Source organism: Heteronotia binoei, chromosome 10, assembly GCF_032191835.1.
Source record: "Heteronotia binoei isolate CCM8104 ecotype False Entrance Well chromosome 10, APGP_CSIRO_Hbin_v1, whole genome shotgun sequence".
In the NCBI taxonomy this organism is placed as follows: Eukaryota; Metazoa; Chordata; class Lepidosauria; order Squamata; family Gekkonidae; genus Heteronotia; species Heteronotia binoei.
Window position 1 is genome coordinate 75917701 of NC_083232.1, and position 19796 is coordinate 75937496.

The following is a 19796-nucleotide window of genomic DNA, read 5'->3' on the forward strand; positions in this document are numbered from 1 at the left end:
ATCAGGGTTACTGATTCTGGTGGGGTAAATATCCACATAATAAAATCAAGATCTCCATGGGAAAGTAGCTCTGTGGTAATGAATGAACTCAGCTTCTGGTGGAATACAGTTTTATGTTTCTTTTTCTGTATCTTGCCTTTTACCTTTGACAGCTGTATATAAGGTGGCCCATTCAAACTGTTCAGGTTGACTTCAGCATGTTTTTCATGAATCCTTCTTTGGCACATTCAGCTTTCAAATTGCCTTCCAAATGACTTACATTTAGATAAGTACATTTTTTTCCTACTGGCTCATCTATCCCACTATATTATTGGCACCAACTTCTGTTCTTACTGCTGGCAGTACAACTACCATAGAGAGGCTGTAGCCAAATTCTTATAATGTTTAACATCTCAGAACAATCAGAATATTTTACTCTTTCCATGGGTAGCAACTGCTGTCCACTTAGCTCTTTAAAATATGCATTCAACTGTGGCAACCAGGCATACATTCTGCCTCCTGAGATGAATCCCTTCTTTCTACATCAACTGGTTTCCAAAATTCTTCCCTCAATACTTTGTGTTAACCTTCTTATTAATGTTCTGGTCATCTCTTCTACACATCTGCAGCTGGTTTCCTTTCTGCTTTATCACCAGTCTATTAAAATCAGCATTGTTCTCCTTTTCCCTGTTCTCCAGAAAAGCAGAGGTAACAGGGAAAAGGTAGAGGATGCAGTACTGGGAATAAGCCAACCTGAATAAAATGGAACCTGTGGCATCAAGTCTCAGTGGTGCTGTTATCTTGTTGGGGAGTGAGAGCAGAAGTGGGAGTGTCAGATGTAAACCATCGCTATCCTCAACCAAATACCTGGTGGAACATCTCTGCCTTGCAGGCCCTGTGAAATGGTAGTAATTCCCACAAGGTCCAGATAGAAATTGGAAGAGAGTTCCATGGAGAAAATCCTGGCCAAGTTGAGGACAGCTGGATCTCTCTTGGGCCAAGGGCCACCAGCAGCAGTTTGTCACTAGAGCACAAGGCCCTCTTGGGGGTGTACCAGGAGAGGCAGGCCCAAGGGTACATAGGTCCCTGGCCATTAAGGGCCTTAAAGATTAATACCAGCAACTTGAATCTGATCCAGTACTCCACCGGAAGTCAGTGCAGCTCCTGCAGCACAGGAGTGATGTGAGCTGTGTGCATGGTCACCATGAGGACCCGGGGCCACAGCATTCTTCACCAGTTAGAGTTTCTGGGTCAGTTTCAAGGGCAGGTCTATGTAGAGCAAGTTGCAGTAATCCAGCCTGGAGATGACTGTTTGATCTTTTATGAGGTAAAGTATGGTATTTTAGACTCTTCACTTGACAGAACTGTCAGTACCAGATTCAGATGCTGACCATGAGAGACCCTCTCAGGATTCCAGACCAGTATTTCCAAAACAAAGACACCTGCTGAAGGAGGAAGGATGGGTAGAGAAAGATAGAGATAAGAGAGAATGGCAGGATAAACAGCAGAGAGGCCACAGAGAGTTGAAAAGATTTTGGCTTCCCTTTTGTACCTCTCCGCTCCCATCTAAACCAACTGTTTAATCTCACATCTGTTTCAATGAAATATTACTTTTTTTCTGTACCCCTTTTAATTGTTCCAGTCTAAAGCTCACCCATCTTTAGAAAAATGAAGAAACCAACCAATGAGGTAATTATTTTTTTCACACCTTCCCCCATACCTGTTTTTGTGGTTAGAACAATAACTAATTATGCTAATAACTTTCTCTCGCTCTTCTTTTTATCAAGGTTCCTTCCAAGGCTGAAGAATGGGAGACAATCCTAACAATGAATTAATTACTCTAAAATCCTTGGCCTCTTCTTTATTACTTGTTCACCCATCAGCACCCCTCCCCTCGATATGAAAAGCGACAAGGATAATTGCAGCAAGATTTAATTTCACTGTTTCCTTTCTTTTCCACATCCCTTCATCCCTCCCCCTCATCTGCCTCCTAATCTTTCTGTTCATTTGCCACTTTATCTCTCATTAATCCAGGTTAGGGACTCAGGAGCAGGACAGAGTCAAAAATGAGAATGACTAAAATACAAATCTAGATTTGTATGATTGCAAAATGGTTTTTCAGTAAAGAGAGAGAGAAAATACTGGCTGCAATCATTAACACCTACTGGGAGCCAAAGGCTTGCACAGTTGCAGTAGAGACTGGTTTCTTCTTGGAATGTCAGATTCTAATTACCATGTGACATGGGGAGGGGCCATGGCTCTGTGGTAGAGCATCTGCTTTGCATACTAGAGTTAACTCCTCCATTGTGCAAATAAATGACAACATAACACTACTAGTAGTATAAAGCAGCTTTGTTGTGCCATCCTAATTTAGATTGCAAATTTCTTAAAACAGGATAATTTCTTTATTTGCTTCCATTATTTCTCAAAGAGCCAACATAGACACTTGTGAAACTTACCCATGTTTCAGAAGTGGTCTGATATAGAGAAGTAGATTAAGTGGAGATAGCCTTTGAAAAATGAACTCAAGCAAGTATGGGATGTGCAGATGTGCCTGGATGGTTCTCAAGAAGGCAGTCCTTCCGTATGCCCTTTAATGAAGCTCCTTGTGCCAGTAAGTAGACATAATATTTACTTTAGATTGCCAGTGCAAAGATTCAGCTGTCATTCAATCATACATTGCTATTATTTGAAATTGTTCATTATATTTGCATTTTGCCTGCCTTCTAAAGCCAAGCAGGGATTTGAACCTGGCCTTCTCAAAACTAAACTGAAAATTCTATCGACCATCACTGAAGAGCCAGTGTGTGGTGTAGAGGAGACAGTTCAACTTCTCACTCAGTGAGGAAGCTTGCTAGGGGACCTCAGGCCAACCATTCTCCTTCAGATGCATAGTCTTGTTCACTCACTCTCTTGAGCTCTCTCTCGCTTGGACAACTTGCCACAGATGGGTGTCATGAGAATGAAATGGAAGAGCTATGTGCTATGCCCTGAGTTATGTCTGTCACTCCTTTGCAGCTTAATCTACCTCACAGGGGTGCTGAGAGGATGAACTGGAAAGCCCTGATCTCCTTGAAAGAAGGATAAAAAGTTATAGATAAATTTACTACATTGACTGCCTTTGGATGCATATAAGGTTGTGTGTTATATATACATGGGGAGCGAAGGCTGCACAGTATAGCTTGATCTCATCAGATCTTGGAAGCTAAGCAAGATCGGTACTTGGAAGACTTTGCAGAGGAAGGCAATGGCAAACCACCTCTGCTTCTCATTTACCTTGAAAGCCCCAGGCTGGGATCTCCGACACAATATACATCTCTCTATATAAATATCCAGGTAGGTAGGTAGGTGATGATGATGAAGAGATAGATAGATAGGTAGGTAGGTAGATAGATAGATAGATAGATAGATAGATAGATAGATAGATAGATAGATAGATAGATAGATAGATAGATAGATAGATAGATAGATAGATAGGTAGGTAGGTAGGTAGGTAGGTAGGTAGGTCGGTCGGTCTGGGGAAGGAAGGCAGGAAGGTAGCATGATATATAAACTGCATTATATTAATCCAAAAATTCATTCATCTATAATATTTTATGCTAGTCTTCTTTCAAGGTCAGGGCTTTCGAGTCCATCCCCTCAACACCCCTCTGAAGTGGGTTAAGCTGCAAAGGAGTGAAACTCCAACAGTTTCTCCTGGAGCATGGCAGAAAAGACAAAAAAATAAATAAATCATGATTATAGTTCTCTCCCCCCTCCCCAAGCCAATGTATAATATGCATACATTATGCTTAATAGGAAATATTTGTACGCTAACCCCATTGCTATTTCCAGCCTCCAAGTATTAGTATTAATTCTGAAATTCATCTTCTGAAGACACAGCGCTGACATTTCACTGTGTGAGCAACAATGCAAATGCAAGCTAACTGATGCATGTATGTAATTTCAGCATTAAGCGAGCCATGCTCCTGTCTGCTGACAATTAGGAGGTCCAGTTTTCAAGTGAGGTGAGCTGCTTCCTCCACACTGACTGACCTGTAATCATGGTATCTCCAGCTCACAGCACTGTCAAAAAGAAATCACTTAGCATCTGAAAGATTAGGGCCCCCTGCAGCTTTCCCCTTGATGGAATCAGTTTGAAAGTGAATAAAGAAAGTGAAAAGTCTCTCAGGTCAGAGGCTTGTTGGATAAAGAACATGTGTCTTGATGCTGTCCTTACATTTTACTTAATAGTTTCCTAGTGTTTGCGCCAGACTTGGCCAAGCTCTTGATTTTATCCATGAGAGGAAAAACCCACATCTCAGACATAGTTATGGATCATTGATGCATACGGTCAACATTACTTCTCTGTTGCATGTTGGCTCAGCTACAGATGAACTCTGCTTCAAAGTTTTGCCTTCTGCTTGAAAGTCTGAAGGAGCTTGTTGGTAAAAGTTGGCATGGCATAGAGGTTAGAGAGCCAGACTAGGACCTGGGGTGATCAAGCGAAAATCTTCACTTTGCCAAGTAACCCCAGGCCTGTCTGTTCCGTTCAGTTTATTTCAATATAAAATCAGCTTAAAACCTTGCCACATACAACACTAGGATCAGCAAATAAATTTCAAGCTGTCATTATGTGGTGGAATTTTAGTGAGGAGACTTGAAGATTCATGTACGTATCCATTTTGTTCACATTTGTTTGCTATTAGAAACTTTGGTTCTCTCCCATGGCCCTCTGTAGCACAGATAAAGTGCACTGTCTCTAAGAAAGGGGCCCGTGTCCTAGAAAATAGTTTATCGTTTCTGTATCAATGGTACTAGCTTCAACGCCTAAACATTAGATTGCCAGGCTCTGCAAGAACTCAGGAAGTGGTCTTCCTGACCCACTGGTGCAGATAATATACACTTGAAGAAATGCCACAATAGCCTGATTCTCATAGTACTGTTTAACTAAGTCATAGTTCATGCCTTACTGTATGATGGGGGTTGGGTTTTATCAGATACTTCAGATGCTCATCACAGAACTGACTGACATTAGTTCCTATGGATGGAAAAAGGTATTTAATATGGGCTTTTTCACACAGTCTATGTATTCCGGTATGGAAGCTGGTCAGTTACTGAACAGTAACGGGTTTCTGCTGGCATTTCAGACAGACCCGATTCAGTAACTGGCTGCTACCGGAATACTCTCACCTTTTCACACACTCCCGCGGCTGTCCCGGTAGTGAGGCGTGCCTGAGTCGTTACAAACAAAGAGCAGCTTCTTCCACTTTTCAACCCCTCCTTCCGGGTTGAAATCGCTATGGGGTGCTGTGTGAAATGTCCAGTATCTAACCCGGGAGCAGTTTTCGCGCCCTTTTTCGCCTGCCGGCGCGCGCGATTTCCGGCTTTTTTTGGGGGGGGGGACGTCGGGCTAAGATCGCTATAGCGCTATAGCGACGTATCACAACAGCATCACCATAGGGATGCCTGGGCTCCATTAAGATGCCAGATATCGCCACCGCTGAAACCTGGTAACTTATCACAATAGAGCCTAGCCATCTCTATGGTGTTGCTGTTGTGATACGTCGCTATAGCGCTATAGAGATCTTAGCCCGACGTTCCAAAAAAAATAATAAGCTGGAGATCGCGAGCCAGCAGGCAAAAATGGCTGGCGCTGGTGGAAGCGAGATAAGAGCGGAACAGTGTGAAATGGCTCGCTTCAATCACGGAACCCTACCGGAAAAAAAAACATGTGTCTGAAAACTCCCGTCCCTGTCTCGGATTACTGCAAGCAGCACAATACCGACTCCCTTCCAGTTTCCACTGGTAAGTGTGAAAAGGGCCTATGTGATTTTATTCTTCTTCATTGTCTGAGGAGGCAAAGTCAGAAAAATCACTTCCTGTTTCTTTTCACTCTATCAGGTGATTAATTCATAGCTGTTTAGCTAACTTTGGGGAGTCCCTTGCGTAGTGCAGATGGCCAAGTGCTCCTCACAGACAAGGCATCCATACTGAACCGGTGGTCGGAGTATTTTCAGGCTCTCTTCAGTGCCAGCCACGTAGTTCAAGATTCAGCAATCCACCTCACCCCACTTCAACCAGTGAAAACAGAGTTGGATGAGATCCCCACCCTAGAAGAGACTGTTAAAGCCATCAAGCAACTGAAAAGTGGCAAGGCAGCGGGAGATGATGGAATCCCACCAGAGATCTGGAAGCATGGAGGCACAGTACTACATAGCACACTTCACAAAGTACTTGTCACCTGCTGGGATCAAGGCAAACTACCACAGGACTTTCGCAATGCAATCATCATCACTCTACACAAGAACAAAGGAGAAAGGTCAGACTGCTCCAACTACCGGGGGATAACCCTGCTCTCCATCGCAGGCAAAATCCTTGCCAGAATACTCCTGAACAGACTGGTGCCCACCATTGAGGAAGAACTCCTCCCAGAGAGCCAGTGCGGCTTCAGAGCTAACAGGAGCACCATCGACATGGTATTTGTTCTCATGCAGCTCCAAGAGAAATCCAGGGAACAGAACAAGGGTCTATATGTGACTTTTTTTGACCTTACCAAAGCTTTCGATACCGTTAGCAGGAAAGGCCTGTGGCAAATCTTGGAGCGTTTAGGATGTCCCCCAAGGTTCCTCAGCATGATCATCCAGCTACATGAAGACCAGCGAGGCCAAGTCAGACACTGCAACGACCTCTCGGAGCCGTTCCCAATAGGCACAGGTGTAAAGCAAGGCTGCGTTCTCGCGCCAACTCTCTTTACGATCTTCTTTAGCAAGATGCTTCAAAGAGCCGCAGTAGATCTAGATGATGACGATGGTGTCTACATCCGCTATCGCACTGATGGCAGCCTGTTCAACCTGAGGCGACTAAAGGCTCACTCCAAGACAATGGAAAAACTCATCCGAGAGCTACTATTTGCTGATGATGCTGCACTCGTCTCTCATCCGAGAGCTACTATTCGCTGATGATGCTGCCTTGATCCCAGCAGGTGACAAGTACTTTGTGAAGTGTGCTATGTAGTACTGTGCCTCCATGCTTCCAGATCTCTGGTGGGATTCCATCATCTCCCGCTGCCTTGCCACTTTTCAGTTGCTTGATGGCTTTAACAGTCTCTTCTAGGGTGGGGATCTCATCCAACTCTGTTTTCACTGGTTGAAGTGGGGTGAGGTGGATTGCTGAATCTTGAACTACGTGGCTGGCACTGAAGAGAGCCTGAAAATACTCCGACCACCGGTTCAGTATGGATGCCTTGTCTGTGAGGAGCACTTGGCCGTCTGCACTACGCAAGGGACTCCCCAAAGTTAGCTAAATCAGCTCTGCAGCATATGACGTCCTGCTTTGCAGAGGCTGCCAAGCTATTCGGCCTAGAAGTTAGTCTGAAGAAGACAGAAGTTCTCCACCAGCCTGCACCCCAGGAAGATTATCACCCTCCCTGCATCACTGTGGGTGAATCAGTTCTGAAGACAGTCCAGCAGTTCAGCTACCTGGGGTGCATCATCTCCTCAGATGCCAAGATCGACAAGGAGATTGACAACAGGCTGGCAAAGGCAAACCGTGCATTTGGCCGACTGCACAAAAGAGTGTGGAGCAACAAGCATCTGAAAAAAGGCACAAAGATCAATGTTTACAAAGCGGTTGTGATGACAACCCTCATCTACGGCTCCGATCGTGGGTTTTATACCGTCATCACCTGCGACTCCTTGAGCGCTTTCATCAGCGCTGCCTTCGCACCATCCTCAACATCCACTGGAGTGACTTTGTGACCAACACTGAAGTCCTCAAGAGGGTGGAGGTTACAAGCATCGAAGCACTGCTGTTGAAGACACAGCTGCGCTGGGCAGGGCATATTTCTAGGATGGAAAACCACTGCCTTCCCAAGATTGCTCTGTATGGCGAACTTTCCACTGGCCATCGAAATAGAGGGGCACCAAAGAAGAGGTACAAGGACTCCTTGAAGAAAACCCTTAGCACCTGTCGCATCAACCATCACCAGTGGTCTGACCTAGCCTCAGATCGCAAAGCATGGAGGCACACCATCCACCAGGCTGTCTCTTCCTTTGAGAACGCACGCATAGCTGGTCCTGAGGACAAAAGGAGACTGAGGAAGAATCGCACTGCTACAGCACCAACCCCAAATCAGACTTTTTCCTTGCAGCCACTGTGGCCGGACCTGCCTGTCCCGCATTGGTCTTGTCAGCCACCAGCGAGCCTGCAGCAGACGTGGACTACTGCACCCTTCTTAAATCTTCGTTCGCGAAGTCAAGCCGAGAGAGAGCTAACTTTGGGGAGGAGTGTGAGTCTGGACTTGTTCTTGTGCATTTTTCCTTCCCCACTGAAGTATCTACCAACAGCTTCAGGGAGTTTCTTTGAAAAGAAGTTCCTCAGACTTCTTATTAAACTAGTAAGAGATGATAAGCCAAGTGTCCTAGTGACTCAAACTTGGCTGATCCTGAGTTAATTAACGTGTACAAAAAGAATATGCTGGGCAGAAAACTTAATAAAAGTAGAAATATAAGCTCCTAAAAATGGAACTGAGTTTTTGAACATCCTCTATTCCCTGTGATCATATTGTGCTGAAGACCCCAGCCAGGGGCTTTCAAGGCAAATGAGAAGCAGGGGTGGTTCGCCATTACCTTCCTTTGCAAAATCTTCTAAGTACTGACCTTGCTTAGCTTCCAAGATCTGGTGAGATCAGGCTATACTGTGCCATCTTCCCTCCCTATGCATATATAACACACAGCCTTATATGTATCCAAAGACAGTCAATTTAGTTAATTTATCTATAACTTTTATCCTTCTTTCAAGGAGGTCAGGGCTTTCCAGTTCATCCTTCCCCCGGGCAAGTCCCAATCTCCCAGCCTAATTTACCTCACAAGGCTGTTGTTCTGAGGCTAAAGTGAAGGAGGGAAGAACAATGACAAAAGCTGCTTTGGGTCCAAATCAGGCAAAGGATGGAAAGAAGTCAACTTGATAGGGAGGAAGACACTAGATACTGGGGGACAATGGTCCATGCACAGGTTACTCCAGATTTTCATGGCAGTCATGTCATGAAGCTTGTTTTCAGTTTCTGTCTTGTGTTTTGCATGATTCTTTCCCCTCCATATATTTGGTCAATTATTTTCTTCACATGGATCAAAAGAATCCCTTTCCCTAATGGGGATGGGGATTTCACCCCTGATGTGGTAGTCATGGGCGAAGACAAAGGGATTTTTAATTTTTTTATATATCATTGATGCCTTAGAGTGGCTGCACAGTGATGCTAATTACCTGCCCTCCCTTGCAAATTTTGTGGTTTTCTGATTATAATTCTATAATTTGATCCTATACACTGGTCGAGATCTGGCAGTTTTTAAAATCTCTTGTGTGCCAGTTGCACTCTTTCCTCCAAATGGATATAACTTGAATGCAAAAGGAAACTGATGAGCATAAAAGGCAAATAACTACCATGGTTTTGTAGTGGGGTCCTGGTCCCATCACTAGAAAGCAGACCAGGCTTTCCTACCATGCTGAGCAATAGGCATCTTCATCTTTGTTTGCCATCCAGTTAGGAAGAAGAAGAAGAAGAAGAAGAAGAAGAAGAAGAAGAAGAAGAAGAAGAAGAAGAAGAAGAAGAAGAAGAAGAAGAAGAAGAAGAAGAAGAAGAAGAAGAAGAAGAAGAAGAAGAAGAAGAAGAAGAAGAAGAAGAAGAAGAAGAAGAAGAAGAAGAAGAAGAAGAAGAAGAAGAAGAAGAAGAAGAAGAAGAAGAAGAAGAAGAAGAAGAAGAAGAAGACATTGAATTTATATTCCACCCTCCACTCAGAGTGGCTCACAATCTCCTTTATCTTCCTCCCCCACAGCAAACACCCTGTGAGGTGGGTGGGGCTGAGAGGACTCTCACTGCAGCTGCCCCTTCAAGGACAACCTCTGCCAGAGCTATGGCTGACCCAAGGCCATTCCAGCAGGTGCAAGTGGAGGAGTGGAGAATCAAACCCGGTTCTCCCAGATAAGAGTCCACACATTTAACCACTACACCAAACTGAGATTCTCAGTACCCCTCTCCAAATCAATGATCCCTGCCAAATTTCAGAGAGACAGGGGAACAAGACTTAAGTTTCATGGACAATTATAACCAGGGCTTTTTTTTGGTAGCAGGAGCTCCTTTGCATATTAGGCCACACACCCCTGGTGTAGCCAATCCTCCAAGAGCTTACAGTAGGCCCTATAAGAAGAGTTCTGTAAGCTCTTGGAGGATTGGCTACATCAAGGGTGTGTAGCCTAATATGCAACTGAGTTCCTGCTACCAAAAAAAAGCCCTGATTATAACAAAGGTTTGTGAATCCAAAAGCATTAGACACTATAGTAATGGAGAATTAAGTCATTGTTATATCAACAAGCTTTAACTGTTGTATCTGTAATATTGTAATGATTATTTATTTTTGTCATCGAGGGCTAGTGGTTTCAATATAAAAATGTGATCTAACATTTTATTGCATTGTAATTTTCTTTTTGAAATAATTTGTAAAGAAAAATCTTATCTTCATTATGAAAGATGAGGAGAAATGTGTGCCCCCAAGGCTTTCTCATGTAAACGGAAACCATTCAGTCGGTTCCAAAAGTTATTAGAAAGCATGCAATAAGTAATCAAAAAAGGAAGTAGTCAGCCAGTCTTAACAGTGAACAGGAAGCCATTGATCTTAAAAATGAAAACAGATGCTGGTATGTGGGGTTAGAAGGAGGAGACAGCAAGGGAGAGTGTGAGGAGACATCAGAATTTTCCTTTCGGGGTGAATAAGTTGTTTTAGTGGGGCAGTCTTACATTCAGGATCACCTTCCTTTCAAAAAAATATGGTATGAAACTGGCACACAAAAATGATCCAGTCAATCAACAAAACATATCTTTTTTGTTTCTGCTCTATGTTTTGTTTTTATTGCCTATAGCAGATCAGATATTTGCACCTATCTCTTTGAAAACTGGTAGGATGAGCCATATGATCCTTGAGGAGTTCACCCTATTTCAAAGCGAAGAAGATTGAGGAATCAATAACTTTCCCACTGAAACCACTGGAAACAACAATGAAAGTAATAATGAAAATGAATAGGATTAATAATGAATAAAGCAAAAATAGATGTTTTTAAAATGAAACGGAATAAAAACAAAGCTATTTTGCACATCCCTAGATTTTAGGCCCTTTGCCAGTACAACTCAAGTTTTGCAAGTAACTCTCAGTGCAATTCTAAAGTTAGTCCCTTGTAAGCCTAGAGAAGTCAATGGACTTTAAAAGGCTGCAAGTGTTTAGGATTGCACTATTACATGCAAAGGACCTAATCCAACAGCATGGCTCTGATTTGATCATGCCTGTGCCGGTGCTTAAGATCCAGGAGATAAAAGACAAAACAGAGTGCTTTTCATCAGTAACTTTCCAAATTAGGACAGAACTTTCCTGCTTGATACTTTAAGGCACTGCAAGGTGACTTTCCAGAAAATGGTTAGGCCAGAAAGTACAGATCAAAAGATTTAAAATTGCAATACCACTATGAATGCTGTAAAGCCATTTAAAGTTATTGAGGTAAGGATACCATTAGAAATGTGATTAAATAGATACAAATATTTTCCCAGGGTCTCACTTTCATTGTAAATAAAATAGTTGGGATGGAGAGTCAGGGATTCCAGGTCCCAAAGCAATGGTTGCATTTTCCTCCAAATGGATGTAAATGAGCTATCACAAATTGGTAAATCTGATATTTTATTTATTTACTTCTCTTATACCCCATCATCCTCCCTAGTACAGACCCAAAGCACCCTACACTGCTTTTCCCTTCTCTATTTCACCCTCCCAACAACCCTGCAAGGTATGTTTAGGCAAAGGTGTGTAACTGGCCCAAGGGTATCCAGCAAGCTCCCATGGGAGACTAGGGATTTGAACCTGGATGTCCCAAATCCTAGTCCAACAGCAGCCACTATAGCATCCTCCTTCATTATGCCTCTGGTCACTTTAAGATAACCTGTAATGGATTCAGAAACAAAAAGATGTGTCTATCATAATAGGAAAATGTCAGGCTCTAGATGTCAGCTTGGATGGTAACAAGAATAAATAGATAAAATGCAGCTCTATTCCACGGAGGGAAACATTTGGATATGAGGATAGCATTCACCATAAAGTCTGTCTGAGCAGAATTATGGTCCAATAAAATTAATGAGAATATTAGTAAATGGAACAAAATGAATTGAACATGGGTGGGATGGATGGCCTTTGTGAAAGCTAATATTCTTCAAACGTCGCTTTGATGCTTGCATTACTTTTTAATATATAAGAGACAATTTTGGAACATGGAGTACGTTGTTACGTTTATAAATAATTGAAAAAAACAGACTGCTGAAGGACAGTTGCCAAAATGCAATACAGTGCAGTTCGATTGATGATGATTACCTGTGAAATAGGAAACTATATGAAAAAACCTGATGAGATACCATGGGTTGTTGATGGGAACACAAAAGAATTGTTGATTACAATCCACTGGTAAAATGCTACATACTAAATATGAGGTTCAGAAAACAGACATTTAAGCTGACTTAAATTCAGCAATAACAGCCACATTTGGACTTTAAAAATACAAACATCAAGAATTTTGACACCTTCAACATAGGTGCCCCCTAAAGAAACCAAAAAATGTACATGTTTGGATTCTTCCTACCTGGCATCTATCTGAGGTAGGTCTTACTGTTCACCTCATCATTGGCAGAGGTCCTCAAAGAGGAATGAGGAAGAAGGACTAGGATACTAGCTTGGTGTACTCAGCAGAGGGCAATGGGTAAGCAGACCTCCCATTTGATCTGTACTGTACTGTAAAGCCTGGCTGGAGAGTTTGCTATTGGCTGAAGCCAGGGCTTTTTTTGTAGAAAAGCCCAGCAGGGGTTTATTTGTATATTAGGCTACACCCCCTGACACCAAGCCAGCCAGAACTGCGTTCCTGTGGGTTCCTGCTCAAAAAAAGGCCCTGGCTGAAGCACTCTCTGATACTTCTGAATGGCATTGCATTGGTCTGGGCTGGGTCAAGGAGGATGAGCACTGTGTTGTCAGGTACATCCCTCTTGCCTGCCATGGTAAGGCTTCCTGAACTGTCATCATTTGTCTGACTATGTTTTTAAAATCCTTCTGTCATGCTGTTGGCATTGATGTTTCCCACCTGAAATGCTCCCTTCCCTCTTGGAGCATCTAACAACTGCTGCATGCCTTATGGCTGTTACTCCACACACGGAGGGGAGGAGAAGTACACAAGTATAGTGTCTTAAGCCACAATTTTGCACCAATCCCTGTGTTCTCATATGGTACCCTTCAAAAAGGCAAGTGAAGTTAACATGGCACAGCGGATGCAAAGGCATATATTTGGCAACCCAAGAAAGCAAGCAGCCTCACAAAATGAACACGAGGACAAGCAGGCAATGGGAAGCATTTGGTACCCCAAGAAACAGATAGCATTACAAAAAGAGTTTGAATAGGCACTTGGGAACCCCAAAACATGTAGTCACACAGTGCCAGTTGCCAAGAGCAAAGCAAGCTACCAAAGAATTTTTAATTGTACAATCACTTATAGAAAGTGCTCAGCACAGTCAGGGGAAAAGTTATACTGCTTCTGCATGTATGGAATCCAAAATGTTCCTCCTGAAGCCAGTGAGACAATGCAATGACTGGCAGAAATGCTGTGCAAAGTATCTGCTCCGATAGTCAAATCAATGGACATTCTTTTGGTTGGAACATGTGCTGATTATCACGTAATCTGCTGATGCAGGAGAGTCAGCAGGAAATTCAAGGGAGTCAGCAGATGAGGAGAATCTTGAGGATTTGTCTGCCAACTAAATAAGATCTTGCCTGTTCTTCTGCTTCTCAGTTTGTTACAGGCATTTAAACTTGGACATGGCTCCAACTTAGCCAGCTCAGTGGATCCAAGACCAGCATAAGATGCAGTGTATGATACACTTCTGTTTGTTGGTTCAACATGTATTTTTGTATTGTGTAAATTGAATGTGTGTGTGTACTCATTCTTTCCCTTGCTGAAGCCAGATACATGTTGTTTCTATAGGTAGACAATCAATCTGTCATGATGTGCCAGATGTGCAAGCTCTAAATCTGATTTAGCATTCCAGCTCCAGTTTTCTCATAAGGCAGGCTAATGAAAGAGGAGGACAGATAAGAAGCAGTTTAGTTATGGCTTACCTATGTACTTGGTTAGTAGATTCCAAAATGTTGATGTATTCAAAATTAAGCTTCTGGCTAAAACCACTGTCTCTTTCATGAACATAAATGTGACTGAGGAGTAAGAACACAAGGAGAACCCTACTGAATTAGTCCAGTGGTCTGTCTAATAGAGGCCAAGGCTTTCCCTTCATAGGGTTGCCAGTTCCCAGGCCCCAAGGAGGGATCCCCCAGTTTCATGGGTTTCTCCCCACCACAGATCACCTGGCCGTTGGGGGAAACCCCATCCCTAAATAGGGATGCTGCCATGTGATGTTCCCAATGTGATGATATCACCTGGAAGTGATGTCATTACATTAGGGACATCATGCAGGGATGCTCTTTTTTGGCAAAAAGCCCAATTTTACTATAGTTTGTTCAAAATTCAGAGCATCCCAACATGATGATGTCATGGGGATGTTGCATGACCTCCCTGGCCACTCCTGGAATGCTCCCCAAATCCCCTCACCAGAGCAACAACAGGATCTGGCAACCTTATCCTCTCATGTTGCCTTCTGGCACTGGTAGTCAGAAGTTTACTGCCTCTCAATGAAGAGGTTCTCTTTAGTCACCCTGGCTAGAATGTTGTGATTAGCCATGTGATGGTGGAAAGTGCTGTCGAGTCACAGCTGACCTATGGCAACCCCCTAGGGTTTTCAAGGCAAGAGATAGGCAGAGATGGTTTCCCATTGCCTGCCTCTGCATTGCAATCTTGAACTTCTTTGGTGGTCAGCCATCTAGATACTAAACAGGACCAACCCTGTTTAGCTTCCAAGATCTGATGAGATTGTACTAGCCTGGGCCATCAACAACTGTAATATGAATGGTATCCAAGTCATATCATGCTGCATTTTAATAAGCCTGAATACAATGCAGAGAAAAAAAAGCAATCAGGTGTAAGGCAAGTCACCTCACCCTCCCAAGCCCTCTCTCTACCCCTTTTGAACATTAGTGATGAGAGGAGAGATTGTGCCTCAGAGGATACTGGGTGGGATACTGCTTCTGCTAGGCATGCAAGTTTATTTCAAAGTTAGAGCCTAAATATGAACAGGGTTTGATCAAGTATGGTCAGCGAAAAGGATGAAGGATGACATTATGTGGCACGTGGTCTTCACTGAGCCAAACTTTTGCTCACAATTTGACTCGAAGATGACAGGATCAGATAGTCTTAGTCTGAGGATTCTTTCTGAATAACAAAGCGCCCTCCAAGAAGATGGTCACCTTTGCAGTGTGTTTTATGAGTTCAACAGGAGTGGTTGAATAGACGGTTGCATAGTCCTACCTTTTGTGGGGGATTAGAGGTTCCTTACAAATACATCTTTTTGTGAATAGCATTAACAATGTTTTCTCTCCAAGGACAGACAGAATTTAAACACAGAAAATATCCTGTGGGTGAAATTCTAGAATTAATCAGCAGCATGCTATCTAAACGCTTTTATGTGTCCCCACCCCCTTTTTTGAGGTATGGCATGGAGGTTACTACTTAATTTGCAGCTATAATTTCATAGTGCAAAAAGAATCTGAACAGGAGACAAAGGTGAGGAATATACTACCCAGGTTATTTGTCATTAGATTATGCCTGATTTTAATCATGAGCAGGGGCATGTTACCAAATTAACATTCTTCAGTATTTTAATTTGAATGAGTTCCAGTCCAGTTAACTGGAAGAGCTAAACAGATACTTAACACTTAATAGATGTGATTATTGAATTATTTAACATCTTAATCTTTGTAATAGTTCTCTTCCTCCTCAGTATCTTCACATTGACAAAAAAATCCCCCCAAAAAACCCTGTTCATCTTTGTAAAATATTTAAGTCACTTTTGTCTTTGCAACAAGACTGGTATGAAGATCTCTCTTCAGTGAAACCATGCTTTTAAGGTTATATAGGTCTTCCTGTAATTGCAATGGATTGTGTTTCCCACTTTCCAGAGGAGTAGCTGTATTAATCTGCTGCAGCAAAAACTATAGAACAGGGGTGGCCAACGGTAGCTCTCCAGATTTTTTTTGCCTACAACTCCCATCAGCCCCAGCCAGCATGGCTAATGGCTAGAGTTGATGGGAGCTGTAGGTAAAAAACATCTGGAGAGCTACCGTTGGCCACCCCTGCTATAGAGTCTTCCACAAACTACAGCCTGCTTCATTAGACAGCAGCAATCTACTGATACTGTGGCTCAAACTAGGGATAGGCATGGACTAGGGGAGAGGGAAATGGTTCAGTTTGGAATCTATGGCAGCCAATGGACCAAACTCCAAACCAAACCAACCTCACATGGATTGAACCAGTCTGGGAAGTTCAGGATGCAGAACATCTCCCCCCCCCCCCCCCGGTGCTAGAAACTCCAAACTAACAAAGGGTCTCCAGCTGACTCTTCTCTACCTACCCACCAAGTTTGGTGAAGACTGGGCTTAGGGGTTCAAAGTTACAGACCCCCAAAGAAAGTGCCCCCAGGAAAGACATCAGGTGCATGTTCTGGAGTGTACACAACGGACCCTGTGTGAGCAAAGGGCATCAGTCTCACAGCAGACCTCTCCAGGATGGTCTTCTACATGCCCTCCAAGGTATGTGTGGGATGGACTTGGGGGGGTGGTTCCAAGTTATGCCCCCCCAAAGAAGGTGTCCCTAGGATGAATCACCCACCATCTTGTTTCCAAGGCTGAAGAGAATTCTATTCCTACCATTGCCTGGAAGTTTGCTAGCATCAATGCCAGATTTTCCAAGAGACATTTCTGTTTCGCAGACTGCTCCAGGCTACCTGGACCACCCCTGAAGTTTGGGGAATGTCCATGGAGCATGTACTTCACTGTACATCACCTTCCGGACTAGCCCAAATTCTGCACAGATTTTGCTTTGTGCACTGGTTTGTGCTCAACCCTAGGTCAGACCCTTGGTTTCATTTGTGAAACCAAGGCTAATTCCACATGGGGGAGGTTGTGGTGGTCATGCTGCTGGTGTGATTGTTGGCCATTTGCACTTGCAATGGACATTCCAGAAGGCACAGAGTAATCTGTTTTTTCATCATTTAATAGCTGTGGTTTCCCTTTCATATCAGATGTGCAATGTGTTGCCATTCCCTTATGGTCATCATGCCACCGTCATGATTGTCCAGCTGCCTTTAAAAAATATTTTGGCACATAAGTAGTACTGCTTCAGTATAGGACAATTCAAAATGCCCTTAAAAAAACTATTTGCTCAATTGCAAATTATGTCAACAATTATGGGGCATATATCTCTCCCACTAATGCAATGACATGGGAAAAGTGCCCCCCCTTTTTTCTGCTTTCAGGGCTTTTTTTTGTAGCAGGAACTCCTTTGCATATTAGGCCACAACATCCTGATATAGCCAATCCTCCAAGAACTTACAGTAGACCCTGCACTAAGAGCCTTGTAAGCTCTTGGAGGATTGGCTACATCAGGATATTGTGGCCTAATGTGCAAAGGAGTTCCTCCTACAAAAAAAGCCCTGACTGCTATTCTCTAGTAATTTTACTATGTGGTTGCAAACAAGTTGGTCAGCCATCTCTGTAGCAAGGGCAGCACCCAGGAAGAGGCCAGGAGGAAGCCTGCACCATAGCTAAGATTTACTGAGGTTAGTAAAAACAACTAGATTTGAGACCAGTAAACCTTAGAGACCAACAAGATTTTGGGATCCCAAACTGGGGTGTTGTGTCCTAGGTTCAAATGGAGAACTGTTACTTTTGGAGGGAACTGTTACTTTTGGAGGGAAGCTGAACAAGCCAAGCTTGTACTCCACACCAGGGTTCCAGAGAAGGCCTAAGCGTGCCCAATCAGGGGAAGGATTGAAACAAGTAGCCAATCAACATCTAGGCTCATACTGTACCCTGATAGGCCCTTAGGCCTCTGTAAATAGCCAATCCATGTACATAGTTAAGGTCCAATCAGAAGGGGGCAAGAATTGTATAAAGGAGCGGGAGGTTTGAATAGAGCTCAGTCTGTGTTGGTGTTCCTGAAGTAAAGCTTGCTGAAATCACTCTCCGACTCTGGTCTCTTACTGCGCTGACCCCAGTACTTTACATGGGGATATAAGCTTTCATGAGTCAAAGTTCCCTTCATTAGTAAACCAACTTCAAACTAAGGTTTTTGATCTTGCAAACTGGTTCATAGTTAATTGAGTGCCCCACATTTGGATGGTGACATTAACTACAAAATGCTTAATTGAACCACATCTGAACTGAGCCTGTAACTTAGCAAGTTGGTTCATCTCTGTGCACGGTGAATTCACATCTCAAACAAAAAAAAGCTGAAGTTCTACCATTAACGTCTTTTTATGGAAAGTGGCTGAAGCCAGAATAAGACCTTTTTATATCCCTCTTCTCTCTACCATAAGGAGCCTCAAAGCTGCTTACAATCTTCTTCCCTTTCTCTCCCCACAACAGGTACCTTGCAAGGTAAGTGGGACAAAGAATTCTGAGAGAACTTGGACTGCCCTAGGTCACCAGCAAGCTTCGTGTAGAGGGGTGGTTCTCCAGATTAGAGTTTACTGCTTTTAACCATGACACTATGCAGGCTGACAGAAATGGTTAGTATTGTATAAATTAGGCTTTTGCTGCTAACAGGAGCCTCTAAGTCTTTCCCTCATTTCTTCTTTGGAAGCATCCAGTCATACAAAATTTGATGTCACTCTGTTGAAACTCACAGAATGCTGGCAATCATGTTTTGTATCAGGGGCAGGAAATTAACAAGATAGAGCGTGTATTGCTTCAAGTGGAGCACTGTTTCACTTTGCCTAGAATTGTTTTTTTTCCTAGATCAATAACTTTTTTTAAAAAATTGTGACATTTAAAGAACAGCAGGTTATGCCCCCTTAGCTCTTATAACTGTGAGCATGGCGAATTGTTTAAAGGCAGGGAGACATCATTTAAAGGAGGGATGGTTCATTGGTTTGAGCCCTGGAGTTGAATCCTTTCAATGTCAGCTGCACACAATCAGACTCCTGCAGCCCAGAAAATCATAGCACCCCTCCCTGAAAATTGGTTGGGAAAAGCGTGGCGTACCCACTGAAGAAGGATGGCTATGGCTCTGATTAAAGAGAAGGAAGAAGAGTCCCTCTTTGGGGCATTTCCCCCAGGGCTTTTTTTGTAGCAAAAACTCTTTTGCAAATTAGGCCACACCTCCCTGATGTCCAAGACCTTACAGGGCTCTTAGTACAGGGCCTACTGTAAGTTCCAGGAGGATTGTCTACATCAGGGGTGTGTGGCCTAATATGCAAAGGAGTCCCTGCTACAAAAAGAAAAGCCGTGATTTCCCCTAATGTCTGCTTCCAGTCTGGTTTATTCTGGTTGTCATGGCCCTCAAGTGCTCTAGTTTCAGAGAGGTGCTCAGGAAGCATGTTCTTGTTTTTGAACATAAATCAAAATCTGTACCTTCAAGATATACTTAACTTCCAAGGCTGCATAAACAGTGAGCGTTATCCCTCACAGGCTAATAAATGGGACATTTTATACAAAGCCAAAGCAATCACTTATTTAAACAGAGAAAGTAATTGTAGGACTCGAAAATAATGAGTGAGGAAAAGCTGAGCACCAGGCATTCAATTCCAGTGGAAAGACAAGAGATTTGAAGTTCCCCTACTAGCTCATTTTTTTCCTCCCAGAAATATCTCTTTGATC